The following is an 8,990-nucleotide window of genomic DNA, read 5'->3' as shown; positions in this document are numbered from 1 at the left end:
GCTGAGCTAGGGTTTAAAAAAATTTTCCATCCCGTCTCTTTCCCTCTCCAGCAGAAAGTCAGGATCTCCGCCATAGAAGCTAAACCTGTGTGCGACGAACTGTATTGTGGCGCTGGCTCATGTTCTAGGTTTGGGAGTCGATGGTACAGAGTGACACAAGAGTTGACAGTCTGCTGTACTTCAAGGATCAAGGTGTGTCGTCTTCTTCCTTTACCCATGTGTTTTGGAATGAGTATTATCTGCACCGAACCGATGTATGATATATGCAACTAGAAGGGTAAAAATTGTATCTTCAGTTTCAGTTTCAACAGTAATAAGATTACAAATACACAAACGAGATGCTTTTGTTTTATTCCTTCAAAATTTATAACAATTTTTCATGTGCAGCACTATGCATGATTGTGAGTACTTGTATATGAAGAATCTATACTTGGGAGTTGTGAAACCATTACTAGTTGTTCATGCTCCTGATTTTATTTTGCTACGATCCTCATTGTAGCGATGCTCTAAAGGTAATATCCTTAATGTGTGTTGCTTGTTAGCATGTTAGTCAACCAAAATTAGTGTTTTGAAAACTCACCAGTTAACTCAAAAGGCAGGTACCCGCAAAAAAAACTCGAAAGGCATGCAAGGTAGAACCACATGTTACTGATTGGGAATGACATTAGCGTGATGTGAGTGTCGTCTATATGCATGAGCTGCAAGTATGATGGCAATTTTTATCCCCCGGTTACAGCACTTAGAATATAAGTAAACAAAGAGATTTTCAAGACTGCAATTGTTCCGTTTCTTAGGCAAATTCGGGAGCTTAGTGGGTTTTGTAAAATGAGAAGGCATAACAACAGATACCAAAGTGCTAAATTTACTCCTTGTACTCTTCCTGATTGTGTCTAGTTGTCCTAGGCTCTGGCTTTTCTAGCACCATGTATTCATCAAGAATGTAAACTTGTGAAACTAACAATCAAAGCCTTTTATTCTACTTTGTACTTAAGATGGACGGCTACTGAAAAAATTATGTGCATTCATACTATGAAACGCTTGTGATGCTGCAATGCAAGACAATTGATGTTATTGCATTGTACTCCCTACCAGCTAAAGATATCATGTCCAGAGAGCTGCAGCCCCATGCCGCTACAGAGATGCCTCATGATTTAGATCTGGGCGCTGGTGTTTCAAAGCCGGAAGCCAAAGAGGGAGAGGGAGAGAGATGATTCGCCCAAATTTTTGTTAACCCCAGATCAGCAGGGCGACCTAGAGCAGTGGTACATAACATTGGAAAAGGTAGGTAGATGAACTGGGCTTCGGGGGTCTATCTGATCTGTTTAGCTAGATTTGAATGTATGTTTTTGCGAATGTACCAGCATCTCCCCTTGCAGATGGATCTTGTCCCTTGATTTTGAATCTAATGGCCCATAGCATGGCGGAGCACCTGGTGCACGAGTTCCTCCATTTCACAGGATACACTCTTGAATCTGGTGCACGAGTGCCTCCGTTTCACAAGATACGCTCTCTGGTTGCATATGCCCTGCCCCTGCTTTGCAACACGTATTGTCACATGTGCCTAGAGCCCATGCCAGGGTTACCAACAGACCAGGGAAGGTTCTACCATTTGTCATTGTAATCTTATGCCCAACATTGAGTGCCTGCACGGATTTTGAGATTCCCAATATCGGTTAGCTCAACTTAAACTAATTCTATGAGGAATTTATGTGCACATTGAGTCCGCCCCTTTGGACATAGTTGACAGAGCTCCTCAAGTTCAATCCTCCTCGAGTTCGCCCAATATAAGGTTTCGATCCTCCTCGAGTTCGTCCGTTTGGACATAGTCGACATAACTCCAACGTAGATTCTTGATGTCTCCTTAGGGCAGTGAGGTTAGGGTTTCTCGTCGTGTGGCGAGAATTGGTGTCAGATGTTTTAGATCTATGCAAGAGTTCAATGGCGACGACTGGGGCTCCAATGCGCCGGTCCTTGGAGGCACGTGCAGGAAGACTTCTTGACTGTCATCGACAAGGTCAAACCTGCTCCGATAAAGAAGCAGCGATAGCGGTGCGTCAGCGGCTCATTATGGCGGCAGTAACGGTCGTTCGATAGCCTCGGAATCTCGATGTAATTTTTTTTGTTTGAGATGCTTTATACTTCCAATGAGCTTTTTATAATATATCTTGATCTTTTTCAACAAAGAAACACCAAGAGATAATTTCTTAGTTAAGTCAAGCAAATCTATTTCAACTTTTTATTGTTCTTAAGTTAGCGGATCTTTTTGTTTTTTAGACACAATACAATTGAAGTAGCTCACATACACGAGCATACATTCACATTTATGAAAACACACACGATACCTTACCCTATGAGCATCTCTGAAAGACTGAACCGGCATAGCATCTTAAGATTTACGAAGGCACCACACTAGTTTATCCTTTCAAGTCAACAGTCATCTTACGTGACTACACATAATAGAAGTTCGGACCACCTATATATGGGTGAAACCCACGTTTCCCATTAGAGCGGATATAACCGGAATTGTCTAATCCGGGTCCCTATACTCTCATGGACGCGCCCGAGAACAGCGCCGGGCATGCCCTCATTTGGCCCTCTCCGCAACCACACTTTCCGAATCTCAATACCCAAATCCATGCAAATCCGTGCACGACGATCATACAACGCAAATTCATCATATATTCCATGATACAAAGATAGTGTAGCCCAAATAAATTCAGTACATGTCAAAATAAAATTCAATAGTTAATATATAGATAAACGATACACGAATTAATAAATTCTTCACTCCTCGCGGTAATTGATCCTCTTTTTCATCGAAGCAACCACTTCTTCCCTTCATCATCCAAGGGGTTGATGTCCTGCAACATGATCCTCGACTCCTACGTCTCTCTCGCAAGGCGCAACCTCTCTTTCTCAAGGTCAAGACCACGCATTGTCACCGTTTGCTCAAGCTCCCATTTGGCAACCTTCTCTTGCCTCTACAATTCCACCTTGTCCTTCTCCAAGGCAAATCTCTCCCGATCGAACTCCATCTTCTCCCTTTGCACAACAATGAACATCTTGTACCTCTCCTTCCTCACCTCCTTTCCATAAAAAATTCCCATCCAAGTGGCGGATATTTTGCTTGCCGCACCTTCATGCGCCACCCTTCCCTTCTCCCACTTGTTTTCCATCACTTGTCGGTTTCTTTTTGGCATGATTGGTTGTAAGTCGGACGCACCATTTTCTTCTTCTCCTTCCTCATCCAACCCAATTAATTGAGCCAAGCTTGACCCGTCGTTTTTCTTCATCTTCTTTGGGCCATTTTCAATTTCCTTGAGGACAGTCCGTCACTTGGGTTTTTCATTCAAATTTTCAACCAACAATGACAAAAAGTGAATAGCTTCTTCTTCACTTGATGGTACAAAAGTCGCCGCCAAAGTTGCATATTTGAACTCCGATGCCACTTTGGTTCCAGCCTACAACTTGTTTGAGATAACCAATAAATTTGCTAACGGCCTCTTGGATGGATGGACATCTATGTTGAAGAGAGGATTGGGTGTGGCTTCACGTAGTGTTTTTACTCATGATAAAGTTTCCAAAAAAATCCCAATATATTCTCGCCTTTTTGCTCGGCTCCACAAATCAGACCCATGCTAGTTTTGCACCAACTTTCACATAACAAAACATCCTCAAATTATGTGAATGTCAGACCCCTAGGCTTCACACCTTTCGCAAGTTTTTCTTCTTTTTAGTGTGTGATGTTTTCTCAACTTCAAACATCTAGGAATTGGTATCCTCCATAGTAAATTTGTAAAGACTCTTGACCATGATTTATCATGTCATGCAATATTTGTTCCTACTATATGCATCGCAATTTAACTACCGTCCTACTAATATGATCCGATGATATGTGCAACCGAAGAAACTATGAAGCAAATGTGAAAGGGTCACAAATTATACTGAGACTTGGTTGGGAATCCCGTCAAACACGAAGTGGGCATGATCGGAGCTGGCATTGCTCGAGAACGCCCACTGTAGTAGCTCTGACGAGTCGGCCATCATGTCCACCTCGGGGACGGCTTGTGAAAAGCTCAAATCTGGGATGCCCGTCCACTTGGAGGGCATGATGGGGTCGGGCAACAATGACAAGTTGATTGTCTCCATGGCCATGACCGACAGATTTGGCGGCGTCGCGTCCATGTCCTCAGCAGCGGCCAATAAGGCCGTGTCCGCAGCTGCCATCGCTGCCGCTATCTTCTCCGCCGCCTCATGCTCGCACTGCCTCCGGCGGCGCTCCTTCCAGGCAAGGTTCTCTGCCTTGCAAGGATCCAAAGCCAAGCAGGGGACCTCGACTGATTCCGCCGAGGCATCATCCGTGGTCGTGGAGGCGGGCACGATCGTCGGTGACAACATCGGCGAGAGGACGGCTAGTAAGGATAGGGTGGGCGGCTGCAGGAGAAATGGAGGAGGGAGGAGGGAGGCTCGAGGAGTTCGATCGATGCGGAGAACTAGTCAATTTGGTTATGATTTGGGATGGGTTCGCCTTGACAGAGCCAACACGGCGGGTGTGTCTGGGCGCTTCCGAGCCTCCCCATATCTGGCCTAAATATGGGGTGTGCCGGTCAGTCCCGGTGTTTGGGACGAAAATGGGGTGTCCGGTCGCGTGGCATTTCTTCGTTCGGTCACTGACCCGGCAGCCCGTCCAGGCGTTTGGGACGGATTGGGGGTCCGGTTGTAGATGCTCTTATGCATGCTTTTTCTAGGGTAATATACATAGAGTACATTGTACAGAACAACTGTTCATCCGGTACGCTCGAGAGAGAAAAAGGTTTCCATCGAGCCTGTACATTAGAAGGACCATCGCTCTGTAGGTGATTGCATGATTCTAAAGTGGTTACCGAGACAAAAGCCTTGTACACTACTCCACCTTCGGGACACCCTGCCGATCAGTAGCGCTCTTTTTTCCTGATTGGTACTAACACTTGTCTTCTTTCTCTCGAGAGTACAGTCTACACCGGCCTGATACGGGACAAGTATAGATACACAACAAACGAGAAAGAAAAATAGCAACCGGACGGTCGTACCGGGCCACCAGTTGGAGGCTGGCGCAACACTCGCCGGCCGAACAGCCATTGAGACGTCGTGCCGTGCCAAGACAGTTTTTGTCAAAAAAGGGTTCATTTGGTTCACATGACTCTAAAACCGCAAAACATAGGATAAAAACACAAGAAAGAACTAGTAAACTTGCACGTGTAACGCACGTCTCTACAGTGGCATGTCAGGCGACAACTCAAGAAACGATACCGGTTGAGTGTGCAAGGTCAGGAGATGTCGGGGCGGCGGCCGTAAGAGCTTTGTAACTTCAACAACATGGACCTCGTGTAGGCATGTGGAATGCTTGTCTCTTCATCGCCACGGGAGAGTGCCTCATGATTTCTTTCTGGCAGTGATGGAAGAGCGACTTATTCAACAGAGCGAGCCCCCCAGCTAGTGTGTGTTGGTTGCGAGTACCCCATCTAGTGTGTGTTTGGTTGGCATATGTTGTGGCACTTGGCACACTGTCGAGAGTGGGCGCAGCCCCGTGTGTTTAGGGTGTTCTATAGTGGGCTTGGCCCTTTTGCTTTGTTTTTCTTGGTTTTCCATGATTCTGGGCAACCTTCTGCATAACCAATGAAACAACAAAGCTTTTTCTTCATGTTTGAATTATTTTTACTCGTAGTCATTTACTCAAGTTTCAAATATATGTAATGTATTTTTTTACCAGTAAAGAAGGCATGCTAAACACAAAGGTTAACACTCATGTTTGCTTTGAAAATCCACACAAGGTAGAATCGAACTAAGAATCCACACAACATAGAATCGAATTTAAGAAACAAGACCATAGAGAAACAGCCCTAGAAAGTACAACTTCCTATACTTACAAACCAGGACGTTCTTCTGCCAATTTTTCAGTGAATCATGTTCATAACTTTAATCCCTCTTAGAAAAAAAGAAAGAGACGAGAGGTTATTCATTGGCAAACCTTTCGATATATAAAGGAATCATCTAATGAACTGATGGTTATACATTGTTTTGAGAGCACATAATGAACTGTGGAATCATCTACTGAACCGAGAATGATGGTTATACATCATACTAAATTCTAGATGAGACCAACAATAACACCAGAGGAAAAATCCTATAATCTGGCTTCAAATAACACCATCTGCTGAATTTAGTTACATTTTTACTAACCCAAACAGTACAAGTGAAGTTAGAAGGCAAAACGTTATTTCTGAATTTAAACATTTTTACATGTTAAACTTTAGGATATGGATATAAAGAGAGAAAACATAGATCATCAGATGGAGTAGTGGAGCAGAGCACCCGCATCAACGGTCAATTTATGGTAGGCAAGTGAATGATGCGGTGCCGCGTCTGCTGTTCACTTCACTGGTGTCAAAGGGAAGCGACAACCAAACGAAGGAGATGCCCCTGATGGCCGTGCATCCCCTGGGAGTCCCCTGTTCGATGCTCGCTGTGTCAAACAGTCGAGGAATAGGGCGCTCCCAGTAATCTTGCACGCGAACAGGGTGCGAAACAGTTGAGAAATCACATAGGGTAACTTGTTAGTATATCAACAAAGAAACTAATGATGCTACACCTACTCTGTCCTATTGAAGAAAACGTGCAAGCTTACACCAGTGCAAATGTTATTCACATATTACTCTGTGATTCACATTAAAAATATAGAGACAAGGCCGTAAACTTGCATGATATAGATCTCCAATAGGAAATTTGGCTCCGTACCACAAACTCAGACGATTTAAAGATGGGACAATACCTTCTTATGCAAACCTTGTGGAGAACTTTGTATATTTAATGCTTTCTTGGATGAATATGCTTAATCATTGTTTGCGGGATGCATTCTTCTGCTTTTATTCTCAAACTGATCAGGTGAAAGTTGTCAGACAAAATATTCTAAATCTCCTGCTGCTTCTTTAGCAACTATAACCTTCAAGGTGGACAATCAATGATTCCGATCAGTGAAATGCAGTAAGTTCAACAGAATTGACAAAAACAAACAACATAAATGAAGTAAAATAGCTAGAGTCACACACAGAAAAATCAGAGATGAACCTTTAGGTAAAATCCCAACAGTTGAGGGGAAAAGCCCCACAAAACATTGGAAGTTGCAAAATTAGCAGAGCATATACAACCATGCTTTATATTGTCTGAGAACAGAACATCTAGACATCTTTTAAGAAATGCCACTATCAGATTGTAAACAGAGTACCTTGCTAGTTGCAAAGCCTCCTTTGGTACCATCTTTGTACTATTATTTAGTAAAGCTCCCTAATTTAAATTATCCTAACAGAAGACCTCATCATTACATGAATGGACTCCAAAGTTAGATGCATATATCTAAAAGCAGACATTGGAATTCCCAAGTGGCCTTTGTTAACCTTCGGAAACTATTTGTGTCAATGGCACTAATCGTCAAGAAATGACATGAAAAGAAACTGTAGGTTCATCCCCAATAATTAATAATCTCGAATGCAATGTACAATGCGTGGCTCGAACAAGGCCAAGAAATAATTATTATGAGCTCATTAAAAGTGGACATGAATTGGTAAATATAGAATTATGTCAACTCTACTATAAACATGGTCAAATGAAAGTTAAACCACATGAAAGTGAACAATTAGAATATTATTATTCTCTCCTATTTAAAAAGAACGTAAGGTTCTATCGTCTAACTTCTCTTTCGTCCAACTTTACATACGTTCTCTCTTTCCTTTCTTCGCTTTAATCATTTTTCTTTATATCTCTGGTTTTTCATCGGTTTACCTTTAAAAACGCCTTAACTGCCTTGCCTTCTATTTATTTACCAAATAAAATTATGTTTTTTTATAAGCCAATAAGTGCTTACAAAATAAGTTTTTATCAAATTAAAATCTTAAAATATATCTACGTAGGTAAATTAGGGGCAGAATCTGTTAAACATTTATTTACACAATCACTATAATATGGACATGTAAATGGCATGCTAATGAACTAAAATATGTATACCCGTTGCAATGCACGGGCAATTATCTAGTGCCATTCAAAAATCTTATTCTCATTCTTTATGCATAGAAATTTAAAGAATAGGTCCAAGTGAATGTCAAAATTTATGTGTTTTCATTTGAAATTGAGATGAAACAAAAAACTTCTTCATTTTCCTCTACCCGATTCTTCTGAACCAAAGACATAACAGTGGCACCATAGAAAAATTTCTTATTCCTTCATTTCCCCCTTTGAAATAGAGGAGCACTCAGGTTTTTACCACATCTTGCCCGCACAAATTGTCAAGATAGTCAGCCAAGACATAAATAGAATCGTAAGGTTATTATCACGTATACACAATGTTGTTTTAACCATTAAGACGTCGCTTCTAGGTACCCACTATGTATGAAATGGAAACACATTTTTAGAGGCATTAAAAACAAGTATTTTAGGAGCAGTACAATTTCACGGTTTGCTCACCACTGCCGTTGGAAGTGGACGCCTAAGCAAACCGGTCCCCGCTACATGGGCTTAACATTGTAAGGGCAGCTATTCCCATAGTTCAACTTTTTTGAGTATTATGATTAATTGGCTATGTTAGATGTTCTATTGTGACGCCCCCGATTCAATCGTACACTAATCATACGCGCAAACGTGTACGATCAAGATCAGGGACTCACGGGAAGATATCACAACACAACTCTAAAAAATAAATAAGTCATACAAGCATCATAATACAAGTCAGGGGCCTCGAGGGCTCGAATACAAGTGCTCGATCATAGACGAGTCAGCGGAAGCAACCATATCTGAGTACAGACATAAGTAAACAAGTTTGCCTTAAGAAGGCTAGCAGAAACTGGGGTACAGATCGAAAGAGGCGCAGGCCTCCTGCCTGGGATCCTCCTAAACTACTCCTGGTCGTCGTCAGCGGCCTGCACGTAGTAGTAGGCACCTCCGGTGTAGTAGGAGTCGTCGTC

This window comes from Triticum aestivum, chromosome 7D (assembly GCF_018294505.1).
Source record: "Triticum aestivum cultivar Chinese Spring chromosome 7D, IWGSC CS RefSeq v2.1, whole genome shotgun sequence".
NCBI classification, from domain to species: domain Eukaryota; kingdom Viridiplantae; phylum Streptophyta; class Magnoliopsida; order Poales; family Poaceae; genus Triticum; species Triticum aestivum.
Note: the sequence above shows the minus strand (reverse complement) of the source record.